The following is a 17290-nucleotide window of genomic DNA, read 5'->3' as shown; positions in this document are numbered from 1 at the left end:
TAAAAACCACCCAAAAATTACCCAAAAAAACCATGTAAACACCACCTAAAAATCATGCAATAAACCACCTAAAAATCACCCAAAAACTACCCAGAAACCACCTAAAAATCACTCCAAAATGACCCCAAAACCACCTAAAAATTACTCAAAAAAAACCCTAACAACCACCCAAAAATTACCCAAAAAACCACGTAAACACCACCTAAAAATCATGCAATAAACCACCTAAAAATGTCCCAAAAACTACCCAAAAACCACCTAAAAATCACTCCAAAATGACCCCAAAACCACCTAAAAATTACTCAAAAAAACCCCTAAAAACCACCCAAAAATTACCCAAAAAACCACATAAACACCACCTAAAAATCATGCAATAAACCACCTAAAAATCACCCAAAAACTACCCAAAAAGCCACCTAAAAATCACTCCAAAATGACCCCAAAACCACCTAAAAATTACTCAAAAAAACACCTAAAAACCACCCAAAAATTACCCAAAAAACCACGTAAACACCACCTAAAATCATGCTATAAACCACCTAAAAATCCCCCAAAAACTACCCAAAAACCACCTAAAAATCACTCCAAAATGACCCCAAAACCACCTAAAAATTACTCAAAAAACACCTAAAAACCACCCAAAAATTACCCAAAAAACCACATAAACACCACCTAAAAATCATGCTATAAACCACCTAAAAATCCCCCCAAAACTACCCAGAAACCACCTAAAAATCACTCCAAAATGACCCCAAAACCACCTAAAGACTACTCAAAAAACACCTAAAAACCACCCAAAAATTACCCAAAAAACCACGTAAACACCACCTAAAAATCATGCAATAAACCACCTAAAAATGTCCCAAAAACTACCCAAAAACCACCTAAAAATCACTCCAAAATGACCCCAAAACCACCTAAAAATTACTCAAAAAAACACCTAAAAACCACCCAAAAATTACCCAAAAAACCACGTAAACACCACCTAAAAATCATGCAATAAACCACCTAAAAATCACCCAAAAACTACCCAAAAACCACCTAAAAATCACTCCAAAATGACCCCAAAACCACCTAAAGACTACTCAAAAAACACCTAAAAACCACCCAAAAATTACCCAAAAAACCACATAAACTCCACCTAAAAATCATGCAATAAACCACCTAAAAATCACCCAAAAACTACCCAAAAACCACCTAAAAATCACTCCAAAATGACCCCAAAACCACCTAAAAATTACTCAAAAAAAACACCTAAAAACCACCCAAAAATTACCCAAAAAACCACGTAAACACCACCTAAAAATCATGCAATAAACCACCTAAAAATCACCCAAAAACTACCCAAAAACCACCTAAAAATCACTCCAAAATGACCCCAAAACCACCTAAAAATTACTCAAAAAAAACACCTAAAAACCACCCAAAAATTACCCAAAAAACTACGTAAACACCACCTAAAAATCATGCAATAAACCACCTAAAAATCACCCAAAAACTACCCAAAAACCACCTAAAAATCACTCCAAAATGACCCCAAAACCACCTAAAGACTACTCAAAAAACACCTAAAAACCACCCAAAAATTACCCAAAAAAACCACATAAACTCCACCTAAAAATCATGCAATAAACCACCTAAAAATCACCCAAAAACTACCCAAAAACCACCTAAAAATCACTCCAAAATGACCCCAAAACCACCTAAAAATTACTCAAAAAAACACCTAAAAACCACCCAAAAATTACCCAAAAAACCACGTAAACACCACCTAAAAATCATGCAATAAACCACCTAAAAATCACCCAAAAACTACCCAAAAACCACCTAAAAATCACTCCAAAATGACCCCAAAACCACCTAAAAACTACTCAAAAAACACCTAAAAACCACCCAAAAATTACCCAAAAAACTACGTAAACACCACCTAAAAATCATGCAATAAACCACCTAAAAATCTCCAAAAAACTACCCAAAAACCACCTAAAAATCACTCCAAAATGACCCCAAAACCACCTAAAAACTACTCAAAAAACACCTAAAAACCACCCAAAAATTACCCAAAAAACTACGTAAACACCACCTAAAAATCATGCAATAAACCACCTAAAAATCTCCAAAAAACTACCCAAAAACCACCTAAAAATCACTCCAAAATGACCCCAAAACCACCTAAAAATTACCCAAAAAAACACCTAAAAACCACCCAAAAATTACCCAAAAAACCACGTAAACACCACCTAAAAATCATGCAATAAACCACCTAAAAATCACCCAAAAACTACCCAAAAACCACCTAAAAATCACTCAAAAATTACCCAAAAAACCACATAAACTCCACCTAAAAATCATGCAATAAACCACCTAAAAATCACCCAAAAACTACCCAAAAACCACCAAAAAATCACTCCAAAATGACCCCAAAACCACCTAAAAACTACTCAAAAAACACCTAAAAACCACCCAAAAATTACCCAAAAAACTACGTAAACACCACCTAAAAATCATGCAATAAACCACCTAAAAATCTCCAAAAAACTACCCAAAAACCACCTAAAAATCACTCCAAAATGACCCCAAAACCACCTAAAAATTACCCAAAAAAACACCTAAAAACCACCCAAAAATTACCCAAAAAACCACGTAAACACCACCTAAAAATCATGCAATAAACCACCTAAAAATCACCCAAAAACTACCCAAAAACCACCTAAAAATCACTCCAAAATGACCCCAAAACCACCTAAAAACTACTCAAAAAACACCTAAAAACCACCCAAAAATTACCCAAAAAACCACATAAACTCCACCTAAAAATCATGCAATAAACCACCTAAAAATCACCCAAAAACTACCCAAAAACCACCTAAAAATCACTCCAAAATGACCCCAAAACCACCTAAAAACTACTCAAAAAACACCTAAAAACCACCCAAAAATTACCCAAAAAACCACATAAACTCCACCTAAAAATCATGCAACAAACCACCTAAAAATCACCCAAAAACTACCCAAAAACCACCTAAAAATCACTCCAAAATGACCCCAAAACCACCTAAAAATTACTCAAAAAAACACCTAAAAACCACCCAAAAATTACCCAAAAAACCACGTAAACACCACCTAAAAATCATGCAATAAACCACCTAAAAATCACCCAAAAACTACCCAAAAACCACCTAAAAATCACTCCAAAATGACCCCAAAACCACCTAAAAACTACTCAAAAAACACCTAAAAACCACCCAAAAATTACCCAAAAAACCACGTAAACACCACCTAAAAATCATGCAATAAACCACCTAAAAATCTCCAAAAAACTACCCAAAAACCACCTAAAAATCACTCCAAAATGACCCCAAAACCACCTAAAGACTACTCAAAAAACACCTAAAAACCACCTAAAAACCACCCAAAAATTACCCAAAAACTACCCAAAAACCACCTAAAAATCACTCCAAAATGACCCCAAAACCACCTAAAAACTACTCAAAAAACACCTAAAAACCACCCAAAAATTACCCAAAAAACTACGTAAACACCACCTAAAAATCATGCAATAAACCACCTAAAAATCTCCAAAAAACTACCCAAAAACCACCTAAAAATCACTCCAAAATGACCCCAAAACCACCTAAAAATTAGTCAAAAGCCACTTTTTTTTTTGCATATGATCTCCATGAAGTGAGTACTGACTGGCATTAGCATGTTAAAATGTGAGAAAACTTCAGATTAGTAGCATTAAAAATGTCTGCTAAAGGTTCCTACTGTCTTCCACATATAATTTTTGTAGATAACTCATTTATCAGCCAAACTATTAAAGCAGGTAAACAAACAACTCCCCCTGTCTGACAAATGAATGACCTCCAATAAGCATTAAAAAGGTTTTTATGTCATAGTTTTCACACAGTATATCAGTAAATACATGTTTCTTTGCTTCAACAATGAAATGCATGGTGTTCAGCTGAGTGGAGATTTTTGCAGCTCCATGAAAAAAAGGTTCACAAGAAAATTTTCTTGAGGCATGTTTTTTTTTTTCATGCCTAAAGAGGAATAAAAACACTCAGGAAAAAAAATCTTGATTAAGGTTCTCATAATTCATACATGAAAGGGTTAACACTTTCTTGTGCAAATGCAACGGAGTAAAACCAACCGCTCTGAACGCCAATTTCACTCTCATTTCAGCATTATGTTGTCATTCCGCCGAAGTCTAGCTGGTGATGATCGTCTATGTATTTCATTAAAGTTATAACTGCTTCGGAGACGTTTGTACCGACAGGAAAATCACCCTCTTTGAAAGCCTGTCCCTAAGAATAGAAGCAAGGAAGTGAGCGTTTATATCTGCCTGCTTATCAATGTAAATTATATATATACGTATACGAGCACAAAACATTAGCATCCGTACAATTATCCAATCACGCAACATCGCACAATAGCTGCTTTTGTCCAGATAAAATGTGCACAGTTGCATTTACTCCCGGTGTGTTTTACATATGCGTCTTGTGCTCAAGTTGTTTGTGAGAGGTTTTAGAAGAAAATATGACGTTAATCACCGACCAGCGAGTTTCCCAGAACAATCATCGCAAACACTGCGCTTTACCTGCACGCGAAAAACAAATTAAACCTTGGCGGGAGATGGAAAATAGGAGCATTTACTTTGAGTTCATGATTTAGAAACACAACCTCAGCGATAATTATTAGACCACCTGTGATTTTCAGGATGAATTTGAGATAACAGCCTGTCAATGCGACCTTTTCATATTCTATTCTGAGAAGATGATAGCGGCAGTGCTCGGTAGTTTTTTTCGGAGCCAATAGGTCAAAATTACATAATTACCCCAAGTGGAGTACGTGGAAACAAGAATCTTTTGTCAGGCGAGGAGAAAATCTACTGTGTGATTGGAGGGTTCGGATCCTCGTCAGTGTTTTCAGATGAAATTACAAGATTATTACAAGCCTGGGAAAGTGACTCCATGTTTCCATAGCTGTTATATTATATGTACATGCTGGGGCACCATAAAGGGGGGTAAACATGACAAATTCATGGGACCCAGCATTACCAGGGGGCCCACAGAACAGCGGAGGGGGTCCAGTGGATATAGATACAACAGAGGCATAGAAGCTGGGAGCCAGATGTCCAAAGCGGGTCAAGTTTCACTTTCATTTTACACCAGTTACGATAGTTATGGCACTTATGGAACACACCCCCACATATATATACCCCAGTGGTGGCTGCTCGTCTTTCAGATGGGGGAAGCTCATTGTCGGCTTACATAAAAAAATAAAAAAATAAATTGTGAAGTTATTTAAACATACATTCGGCCCTCCGTTCCTTTTTAAGAAAATGCTCAGTGACCTTATCGTACCAAGTAGGCATCTTTTCCAGGGACTGGACCAGTGTCCTCTGAATGTCCAGCAGAGCTGGGCTGCTTAGATGGCCTTGGCCCATTGTGTTGTGGGTGTAAGACTTCAGCCTTTATAAACTACAGATGCTGCTTTCACTCCGACCTAGCCGACAGTTTGATTGATTTAACTATCTACAAAACGATATTAAACTCGAAGAAGAAATGATTAAATGATGTAACTGAAACAAGAAAACACTGAAATTATGTTAAATTGAAACAAGGAAGTACAATGAGTGTGTTTTATTTACAGTGCAAGAAATGAACGAGTAATTTCGTAGTGGTTTCTCTCTTGATTTCACATCAGAATGTTCGACGGTATTAAACTGAACTGTGTCAGTGAAGGAGGAGATCTGAAACTAGCTGTCAGTCAAACGGGATTCAGCCTTTCGACCGATCCTCCAATCAGCACGTGGGATTCTGGCATCCAGCCCGGCCGAGCTCCGCCCACAGCTCCATTCACCCCCAGAGACGCCCAGCATTGAGGGGCGGGACAACAGCGTTGCATTTATCCAATTACCGTCCAGTTTTGAGGCAATGAAAAAAACTGTTCCACTCAGTCCCATTGAAGCCCAGAGACGGACACAGTCTACGGACAAATGCACTGAGCAGAGATGGAGGAGAAAACAGAGACACGGGAATGGAGGAGAAGTGAACAACATCATGTCCATTGATTTGTGATAAAGCTGATTCTGAACGAACTCATCTGTGAGATGAATGTGTTCTAACACATTTGGAGTCAATGAAATGTCAACACAACCGAACAAATTTAACCATTCAATTTTCGTAATTTTAGGGGAAGCCGGGCTTCCCTTGCAGTCTGTGAGAAATCGCCACTGATAAACCCCCACCCCCCACCACCACTACCCCCACCCCCCACCTCACTCTGCTGCTCTGACAGATAGCCCACAACGTTTAGCATTCATAGGTCCCACAACTGCTAGCGGCACCAGTATACAGGGTTCCTACAGGTTTCTACAACTTCAATTTAAGACTTTTTCAGACTACTTAGAACAGAATTTAATACCTATTTCACAGCTATACTGGCAAAAGTTCATAACTTAGAATTTAGAAAAATATATTTATTTACTCCAATGCCTTGATTCCCACTGTTCCGGGTCAATGCACCAGGGGCTGCAAAGTTAACAATAATTGGTTCCTAACTTCATAATAAATTGTGGAGTTGGAACGAGTGGAACTGAGACATATTTAAACACATTTATAGCAGTTTATGGCAACATAACTTAAGACCTACCATATCAGATTTCATATCGTTTAAAAACTTAAGACTTTTTAAGACCCTGTAGGAATCCTGTATACATCTATATTCTGTGTTGGGAGTTCTTACAAAAGTGATGCATTACAGTAATGGATTACTTTTTGCTGTAATGCAGTAGTGTAAGGCATTACAAATCAGTTTTCAGTAATATTTTATTCAGTACACTTGCGTTACAACACACTTTGACCATTATTTAATTGCTCAAATGAAAAAAACAAACAAACAAGCAAACAAACAAAAGCAGTAAGACTGTGAGACCTTAATGCTGCGTATGACTTTTGTCACCAATTTTTCATCAAATCTGTAAAACCTCAGTCATAGCTTAAGTATCATGAATCCGTAAGTCTTTCGGTGATTACTCTTCTGAATCTCCTCCCTCAATTTTGAACGATTTTGAAGTGCGTGGAGCTCCGCTTCCCACAATGCACGTTGCGACAAATTTCCAAAAATGCCAGAGTGACCTACCAGCTCTGTTTGTAAACAAATGGATTGTTTATCGTAGAGTACACTTTGAAATTATTCACTGTGAGGGAAGAGATTCAGGTGCGTAATCACAGGAAGACTTACAGATTTGTGATACTGAGGCTATGACTGAGGTTTTACAGATATGATGAAACATTGGTGACAAAAGTGATATGCAGCTTTAAAGAATAAAAAATGCGGCAGGAAAGTTTTATTTCCTGTTGGTGTTCAGCCAGTACATTGGCCACATGGACGTATTTTCATCATTTACAAAAGTGTTTTGTAACCGTAGAAAAAATTTGTAAATGTAGACAAAGTTTTATTTAACCCTTTCATGCACAGTGGTCACTACAGTGGACAGCTGTTCAAAGGGGTTCTCTTGAATAATCATGGATTTTGTTGTTTTAGTTCCATATCAGCCAATACAGTGGACGCTTATACATCATCCCATACACTGAAATTCATATCATTACTGTAACTTTATGTTCATGATAAACCTGATCTGCAGTAACATGTCTGAGTGTAAAAAAATTGCTAATTGTTATTAGTCTGTAATAGATAGTGTTTTTTTTTTTTTTTTGCATATTAGCTCCATGCAGGCATGTTAAAATGTGAGAAAACATCAGATTAGCAGCATTTTAATTTCATAGTTTTCACTCAGTATATCAGTAAATACATGTTTCTTTGCTTCTAAAATGCTGTCCTGCTGAGTGGACATTTTTGTAACTCCATGAAAAATATGTTCATAAAAAATCATATTGTTTATTTTTATGCCTGAAGAGGAATAATAAAAAAAAAATCTTGATTAAGGTTGTCATAATTTATGCATGAAAAGGTTAATTTAAAAAAAATGTATTATTTCTGACAGTCGAGTCACATGTTAGGCATATTCCTACTTTGAGCTATTTTCCAACTATTGCAATAATATTAGTTAAAAGTTATGCACAAATGCACTTCACGGCAAATCAAAATAAAAGCCACAAAGCAATAATCATGTAAACTTATTATTGTGAGAACTGGACTTCTGTTGTCTTTAATTGTAATGCACCGTGTTTAACCCTTTCATGCGTTAATTATGAGAACTTTAGTTAAGATTTTTTTCTTGAGTGTTTTTATTCCTCCATAGGCATGAAAAAAAAACAATGTGATCAAGGTTTGTTTTTTGTTTTTTTTTTTTCATGGAGTTACAAAAATGTCCATGCATTTAATTTTGAAGTAAAGAAACATGTTTAAAACCCAATATCAAAAATTGATTTCAGAACAATGAAATAAAATCTGATGTTTTCTCACATTTTAACATATTCTAATGCTAATTATTACCCTTTTCATGGAGATAATATGTAAAAAAAAAAACAAAAAAAAAAAACTTTTTTTTCTAAAAAATAACAACTGATTTCCACTCAAACATGTAACTGCAGATCAGGTTTATCAAGAACAGCAAAGTTACAGTAATGGTATGAATTACAGTGTATGGGATGGTGCATAAGTGTCAACTGTATTGGCTGATATGGAACTAAAACAACAAAACCCATGAATATACAAGAGAACAGCTGGAGAAGAACTGTCCACTGGAGTGACCACTATGCATGAAAGGGTTAATTGAATTAGAAAACCTGTCAATAAACATGGAGTTTTCCCTCATGTTTGACACAAGAAAACCCTCATATTCACATTTAGGAATTAAGACTACATTCACATTAGACTACACAAGTCATCTATTAACTATTTCCAAAGCTGGATATGCAAGTAAATATAAAAAAAAAAAAAAAGACAAAAGCTGGAACTGAAACAACTTTGTGAATCATATTCTTAAAAGATGGAACAAAAACTCCAAAGTCAAATCCTTTGCACCTCCTTCACACCATTGAACAACACAGAGGATGGATTTACATGACCCTGAAGTGAGTTTTCATCAAGAATGAAGCGTGTTTTTACTTAATTCTTGGAAAAATAACCGTAGATGCTTCATTCTCTGGGTGAACTCCAGATATTTCACCTTCCTTGCATCACTTCGCCTATTGTTCTGGCTTCTCTTTGGAGGAAGATATTGACAGGTATTAATGTGACGGTCTGAAGGACTATCCTGAATTCATAATCCCCTCTGTTGTCATGTACAGTTGTCTGTGTAATCCACAAACCTAATTGCCGTCGTGCTGTTTTACTGGTTGCTGTGACCTTAGCCGTTGTTGCCTCTGTGGTTGATGGATGACTTTCATATCAGTTTAGTGGCAAAGCAAGATATACTGCAGGTGATAGGATTTACATCACAGCGCAGCTAAAGAGAGGGAATTAATTAACAAAAACAAGCGCGGACACAAATCATAGAACACATACGCAGCATCCACCCCCACTCAGATTTATCAAAGCCTCCTTTGTTGCTATTGAAGATGAATAAGCTTTATTTATGTAAACCAGCAGCACTAACAGCTTTATAGGTTTCACCAGGTTTGCGCAAGTTACACCCAAACTGTAATACATTACAGATGATCTGTTACTGTTATTTAACCCGTAAAGACCCAAACAGCAACCAGCGACCAAAACCATCTACTGATCTAAACTGTTTAATACCTGATGATCCACTAATCCTATCAATCCATGTAAATATCACTGGTCTACAAGGAAAATGCTTCCAGAATAAAAGTAATGAAATTTTACCACATGAGAGTCACTGATAAAGAAAAATCAAGTCAAAAATGCTGGTTGGCTGAACTTTCAAAGATACAGCCTTGGGTCAAAATGTGAAATTCAAGAATTAACGAGAGAATGGGTTTGACTCAAAAGGAATATTTGTCTCAGAGCGACAAGATCTACTTCAAAACACTGTCTGCACATTAGAATACATTCACTTTACAGGTTCTATTTAGTGGAAGATTTATAAAACTATTATATAAATGTACATAAACCAATATATATGTGTAATAACATTATCGTATACCTTGAAAGCATCAGCAAACCGGCACTTTTGTCATTTATTTTCCAATTAATCTTATTAAAATACGTAACATTTAGCACACTTAACCCTTTCATGCATACTGGTCACTACAGTGGACAGCTATTCTACAGCTGTTCTCCTGTATATTCATGGATTTTTTTTTTTTTTTTTTTTTTTTACACATATCTTTATTAAAGTTTTAAGACACTACATATCTTTCCTGACATTAATCAGTAACATTATGTAGATCTCTACTCACCATAAACCCCCAGAATCACAAGCCCTCCCCATAGTTTTCTCACAATTTATCAGTAAATACATGTTTCTGTGCGTCAAAAATTAAATGTGTGGTGTCCAGCTGAGTGGACATTTTTGCAACTTCATGAAAAATAGGTTCATAAGATATATATATATATATATATATATATATATATATATATATATATATATATATATGGGTTTTTTTTTGTTTTTTGTTTTTTAATTCATTTTTCAGAAGAAAATTTTCAATCGCATTGTTTTTTTCATGCCTAAAGAGGAATAAAAACACTCGGGAAAAAATTTTGATTAAGGTTCTCATAATTCGTGCATGAAAGGGTCAATGTCTGAAGCAAATCATTTCTAAAAAATTGTAGACCAGTGTTATTCATTTGCTCTCACATTCTCCCTCTGGTGGTGGTAAACTACATCTGTATCCACAGCTGCCCTGGGGCAGACTGACAGAAGCGTGGCTGCCATTTTGCGCCTACAGCCCCTCCAACCACCACCAAACATTCATACACCTGTGTGAGTGGCACTGGAGGCAAGGAGGGTGAAGTGTGTTGCCCAAGGACACAACGGACTGACTAGGACAGATCGGGATTCGAACCTCCAACCCTTTGGTTACACTGGTCTACAATTTTTTAGAAATGATTTGCTTCAGACATTAAATGTGCTAAATGTTACGTATTTTAATAAGATTAATTGGAAAATAAATGACAAAAGTGCCGGTTTGCTGATGTTTTCAAGGTATATGATTAAGTGTTATTACACATATATATATTGCTTTATGTACATTTATATAATAGTTTTATAAATCTTCCACTAAATAGAACCTGTAAAGTGAATGTATTCTAATGTGCAGACAGTGTTTTGAAGTAGATCTTGTCGCTCTGAGACAAATATTCCTTTTGAGTCAAACCCATTCTCTCGTTAATTCTTGAATTTCACATTTTGACCCAAGGCTGTATCTAGGAAAGTTCAGCCAACCAGCATTTTTGACTTGATTTTTCTTTATCAGTGACTCTCATGTGGGAAAATTTCTTTACTTTTATTCTGGAAGCATTTTCCTTGTAGACCAGGGTTATTCATTCGCTCTCACATTCTCCCTCTGGTGGTGGTAAACTACATCTGTATCCACAGTTACCCTGGGGCAAACTGACAGAAGCGTGGCTGCCATTTTGCGCCTACGGCCCCTCCGACCACCACCAAACATTCATACACCTGTGTGAGTGGCACTGGAGGCAAGGAGGGTGAAGTGTCTTGCCCAAGGACACAACGGACTGACTAGGACAGAACGGGATTCGAACCGCCAACCCTTCGGTTTTTGGACGACCCGCTCTACCACCTGAGCCTTGATACAGAACATTCAGGGAGCTGTAAAACAGGGAAAAAGATTGCTATGACCAAGAAATTTAGTGGATAGGATTAAGATATGTGAAAGATTTCATGGACCAAATTTGGTCTTCATATCTTAATCCTTTCTATGTTAGGCTCAAAACTTTTCAGTCGCCCCTCGTATGATATTGTTCATTTCAGTCCAAACCACCGCAATTGGAATGAACCGCAGAGTGACTCAGTTATGTCACAAAGTCACCCAGGTGCCTCAGCGCCAAAACAGAAGAGCTTGAAGGATTCGCCCGATCGTTTAGGGCCTCGCTTAAAGAAATCTGAAAGATAGCGTCGCTTAATGAGATGTACCTTGGGATTCAACGGTCATGGTATTATTTTCCTACAATTCAATCCAGTAAAAAATGAGCGCCTGTCATTGCCAACATTGATTTATTCCCACAGGTGTGCATTACTTTCAGAGCCAGTGCTTTTTCTGTGGCAAACTGCCAAAGATTAACTACAGCACATCAATATACCTCGTATGGAGACATCCTCATCGGATTTCTCTGACTTTGCTGTCTCAGCTACGGTTCTGCTTTTGTTACGTTCATTCCTATTGGATTTATGGAAGTGTAAGCCTGCAGTCAATGTCACTGTCGCTTACTGTAGCTTAACTTTATGTGTCACAGGGTTGAAACTTCATCTGTGGAGCCACATCCAGATGGAAAATGGGTAATAAAGTAGAAGAGGAGGGTTTTTTTTTTCCACACTTCAGCAGTACAGAATCTCTGTGACCGGGGTAAAAAAATGATGCAGTCATCTCGGGAAATTTGGATCTTATTCAGAGCTGTGAATTAAAAAGCAGCCAAATTTTTTAAGATTAACAAAAGGTGAGGATTTTTATTATAGGATTTAGGAGACGAGCGTTGAATACATTTGTACTTTCATTCAGGCAGAGACGAAGATCCAGAGGAATGTACTCAGACGGAATGAATAGTGAAAGCTTTACACATGTTTACAAGGCTGCAGAATAAAAACCTGAAGGTGCAAAGGTGTAAAATAACACTCAAAAGGAGAAGGAATAGACCGGTCGGTGTAAACCTCTGGGGTTATGATGTGGCCTGAAGTGGAAGGAGGAGGAGAAACAACCATGAGGCTTAAGAGGGAAATACTGGCACCACAACTATTCACAGTGTCGTGATGCGAGATTGTGCGACTCCTAGAACTGTTCGATAAAAGATGTCAATATTAGTGCCAGGTTTTTCAACAAATATACTCATGGATTCAACATCATCTGCAGCCTCTAGTCCGGTGATCCAGCATCTTCTGCACTTCTGGGTCGAGGTCATAGATTTTTGCTCCACACTGTATTTGACTGTTTTTCATTCATTAGATTTTCACGTCCTGATAATCTGCACGTCGCCCTTCACTTCATCATCTTCATTTTTGTGCGTCAGTGTCACTACTAGGGATGGGAATCGAGAACCAGTTCTTTTTGAGAACCGGTTCCCAGTGGATTGATTCCTTGGAATCGTTTGCCTGCTTGCTTAATGATTCTGCTCATCGATTCCACCTTCGTTGCGCATGCGCGATAACATCACATGTACGCTGCATTGTTTTGGTCAGAACGTAGCCGACATGGCGTTGAGGCAGAAACGGTCTAAACAGACGACACCAGGTCCACTGGAACACTGTCAAAGCTTCCATGTCTTCAAAAGGGTGGAATCCCTCCAATATCCTCAAACATTTGTCCACAGCATGTGAATCATTTACAGGAATGTCACGTATTTGATACTCTACTTAGCGACACTTGTGAATGTAGCGGCAGAGTGAACGCTGGGCCGGTTCCGGTTCCGGTGTGGGCAACAAACGTCGCAACTCCTCAAATACAAGTTTCCGAAGGTAAGAAGGGAAAGGAAATGAGATGCACAACAACGGGAGACAAGCTGAGCCGAGTCGAACCGGTTCGGATGGGTTACATTTTCTATGCAGAGATGGAAATATAAAAGAGAGTTAATGCAAACACACCCATTTGTACTCTTTTATTCCCTCACCCAATGAGAATCGATAAGAGGATCGATAATGAATCGGATTGATAAGCAATATCGATAATGGAATCGGAATCGTTAAATTCTTAATGATTCCCATCCCTAGGGAAGCAGTTCATGAAAATTTTTTGTTTAGCCTTTGCTAATTTAATTTTTTTATATGAACTGGCTAGTTCAAGCTACGAGGGCCGTTCAATAAGTTCAAGGCCTCACCCAGAACAGAACAACACAGACTGATAATTTATTTTTTATTTTTCAACATAATCTCCATTTACAGCAATGCACTTGGTCCATCGATGTTCAAGCATCACTATCCCCTCACGAAAGAATGTAACATCCTGTATTATAACAACCAGTATTTCTGGGGGAGGCCATGAACTTATTGAACAGCCCTCGTATATGAGGTGCTTATAAAGTGCTGAAACACATTTCTGTATATTTTGGTTTGTGTAGGAGCTTGTTTTATGGGGTTCGCTGATTGGAGGTTTTTGTGTTCTATGTCACTTGTCAGGAAGGAAAAAAAACAATAAACGGAGACTGCCTCCAAAGACATACATGCGGGTCTCAACCTTAAAAAAAACACAACCCAGAGTCCGACACCACCGGTTACATCTTCTTACTGTTTCTGTGCGTATGATTGACTATAGGTTCGTCATCGAGTCTCACACACAAATGAATTCTGGTAAAGTGTCAGGTTCTGAGGGGTGAATTTAACCCACAGATCAAATCATCATAATTATGAGTTGTGTGCCGGGGGCTTTTTAGAAAGCTTTTTGCATATACACAGAAATATTCACAGACTAATTGGAGCGCGTAGAGAGTGTTATTGCAATGAAATGGATCTATTTATGGAGGAATTGCTAAAGAGGTTAAATTAGCCAAAACAGAATGGTAAAAACAGTCTGTGCAGAGCGCTTTAGTTCATGAATCTTCACCTGAGGTTTGGATGTGTCGAGCAGGTTTCACTTTAATGTCCTGGAGCAGGGTCATCAGGTTCTACATTCAGCCCAGTGTGGTCTCAGGTGGGTCAGACCTGTAAATAATAACATAATAACCTATAAATAATGACAACTATAATGTTTTCTTTGTTTTAGTGCAAAAAAATAACATTAAAGTATGAAAATATTTACAGTCGTGGAAAAAAAATTACTAGACCACCTTTTTTTACTTAAATTTTTTGTTCATTTTAATGCCTGGTACAACTAAAGGTACATTTGTTTGGACAAATATAATGATAACAACAAAAATAGCTCATAGTAGTTTAATTTCACAGCTGATATCTATCCATTTTCCATGTTTTCTTGATAATAACCAAAATCACTTCAGTTCTTACGTAATATCTATGGCATTATACTGACAAAAACAGTGCTTTTAGATACTCCATGTTTTCTTTTGTCTGTTTTAGTCACATGATACACACAGGAGTTAGTACTGGATTACATAAACATTTTTTTTGATGACTTTTGATGGTCTAATAATTTTTTCTGTGACTCTACATTATATAAACAATCCAAACAAAAAAAAAAAAAGATGTGAAAAAAATGATATTTAAGAAAAATAAGTGTAATTTTAACAATATTATGCCTCAACTTATCATTTATACATGTACATTAAGGATCGGCTCTATTTAGTAACAGGCAGAATATTGTTGAAATTGCACTTCATTTTCTTTATTGATGCTTTATTGTTGTTGGTTCTGTTTTTTTTTTTTTGTTTTGGGTTTTTTTTAACACTTTAGCAGCAAAACCATTGATTGAATTCATGCCAAACTGGGTTTATAGTTTTCCAGTGACCCAGAATAGATGTCATTACATTTTGGAAAATTTAGGTCAAAGTTCACTTTTTTTTTTTTTTTTTTTTATGATTTTTTTCAAAAATCTTCCCATTTACTTAAAATGAGCAAAATACGTGCAATGGGCGGGGTTTGTTGTGTTTGTCACCACTTGTTTATTTTGTTCATATTTGTTCAGGTTATTCACATTTTACTGTTAAGGATAGTTTGTTAATGTAAATATTTCCATAATTTAATGCTATTATTTGCACTAAAATGAAGAGACAATTTTGAGTTGTTATTATTTATAGACATGATGTGATTTTTTTTTTTTTTTTTTTGGCATTAAACCAAGAAGAACATTTGGAGTCATAATTTTTGGATTGTTATGCTATTACTGTATTTTACTTTAGATCACTGATTCTCAGCTGGTGTTTGGGACCTAAAAGTGGGTCCCAAACACATTTTCAGGCCTCTGTCTGGGCAAAAAATAATAAGAGTCCAATCCTGATGCTTTTTTTTTTTTTAATGGAGTTGAGTGCCACCCATTCACACTCCAACAGTAGGTGGCAGTAATGAGCTATAATGATAATGAACACAAGACATTTACAGCATAAAAGAAGAACCAAAAATGTCTATTCATATGTCAGCAAACTCAGGTATGACAATGACTATATCAGATATGGTTTTACCTACATTTGAGACAAAAACCTCAGTGTGTTGAATTCATGAATAAGCGACTGAATGTACATTTAACTTTTAAACTGAGTTCACATTTTTAGTTTTGGTTCAAATGTACCCAATTTAGCGTTAAAGGTTTCCATATTAAGCATCACTTAGCATCTCTTTGTTTTAGTGCACAAAATGAAAATATTTACATTTAAAAACAATCCAAACAAAAAAGACGTGACTGATATTTCTTCAGAAAAATGTGCAATTTTAACAATATTATGCCTCAACTTTTCATTTATACACATGCATTAAGGATCGGATCTACAAAAGACAGAATATTGTTGGTATTGCAATTATTTTATTTTGCACTTATTTTTCCGAAGAAGTATTAGTTTTTTTGTCCGTATTTTGTTTGTATTTGTTCAGGTTATTCACATTTTACTGTTAAGGATAGTTTGTTAATGTAAATATTTGCATAATTTAACGTTATTATTTCCACTAAAATGAAGAGAAAATTTTTGAGTTGTTATTATTTATAGACATGAAGTGATATTTTTTCCACATTAAACCAAGAAGAACATTTGGAGTCATAATTTTTGGATTGTTATGCTATTATTTTATTTTAGATCACTGATTCTCAGCTGGTGGGCCATGACCTAAAAGTGGGTCCCAAACACATTTTCAGGCCTTTGTCTGGGCAAAAAATAATAAGAATCCAATCCTGTGCTTTATTTTTTTTTTATGGAGTTGAGTGCCACCCATTCACACTTCAACAGTAGGTGGCAGTAATGAGCTATAATGATAATGAACACAAGACATTTACAGCATAAAAGAAGAACCAAAAATGTCTATTCATATGTCAGCAAACTCAGGTATGACAATGACTATATCAGATATGGTTTTACCTACATTTGAGACAAAAACCTCAGTGTGTTGAATTCATGAATAAGCGACTGAATGTACATTTAACTTTTAAACTGAGTTCACATTTTTAGTTTTGGTTCAAATGTACCCAATTTAGCGTTAAAGGTTTCCATATTAAGCATCACTTAGCATCTCTTTGTTTTAGTGCACAAAATGAAAATATTTACATTTAAAAACAATCCAAACAAAAAAGATATGACTGAAATTTCT

The 17290-nt window shown here is 36.3% G+C and overlaps 1 long non-coding RNA gene across 1 annotated transcript; it reads right to left on the bottom strand.

Annotated features, from left to right (window-relative positions):
- Nucleotides 1–6365: 6365 nt before the first annotated feature.
- LOC115411653 (uncharacterized) lies at nt 6366–16977 on the bottom strand. Its single transcript, XR_003934253.1, has 3 exons — nt 16967–16977; nt 11670–11674; nt 6366–6511 (listed from the first exon to the last, which is right to left on the bottom strand). It is a non-coding gene; the product is annotated as an uncharacterized LOC115411653 (long non-coding RNA).
- Nucleotides 16978–17290: the final 313 nt, after the last annotated feature.

Source organism: Sphaeramia orbicularis, chromosome 20 (assembly GCF_902148855.1).
Source record: "Sphaeramia orbicularis chromosome 20, fSphaOr1.1, whole genome shotgun sequence".
In the NCBI taxonomy this organism is placed as follows: Eukaryota; Metazoa; Chordata; class Actinopteri; order Kurtiformes; family Apogonidae; genus Sphaeramia; species Sphaeramia orbicularis.
This window is presented reverse-complemented; position numbering and strand designations above follow the sequence as displayed.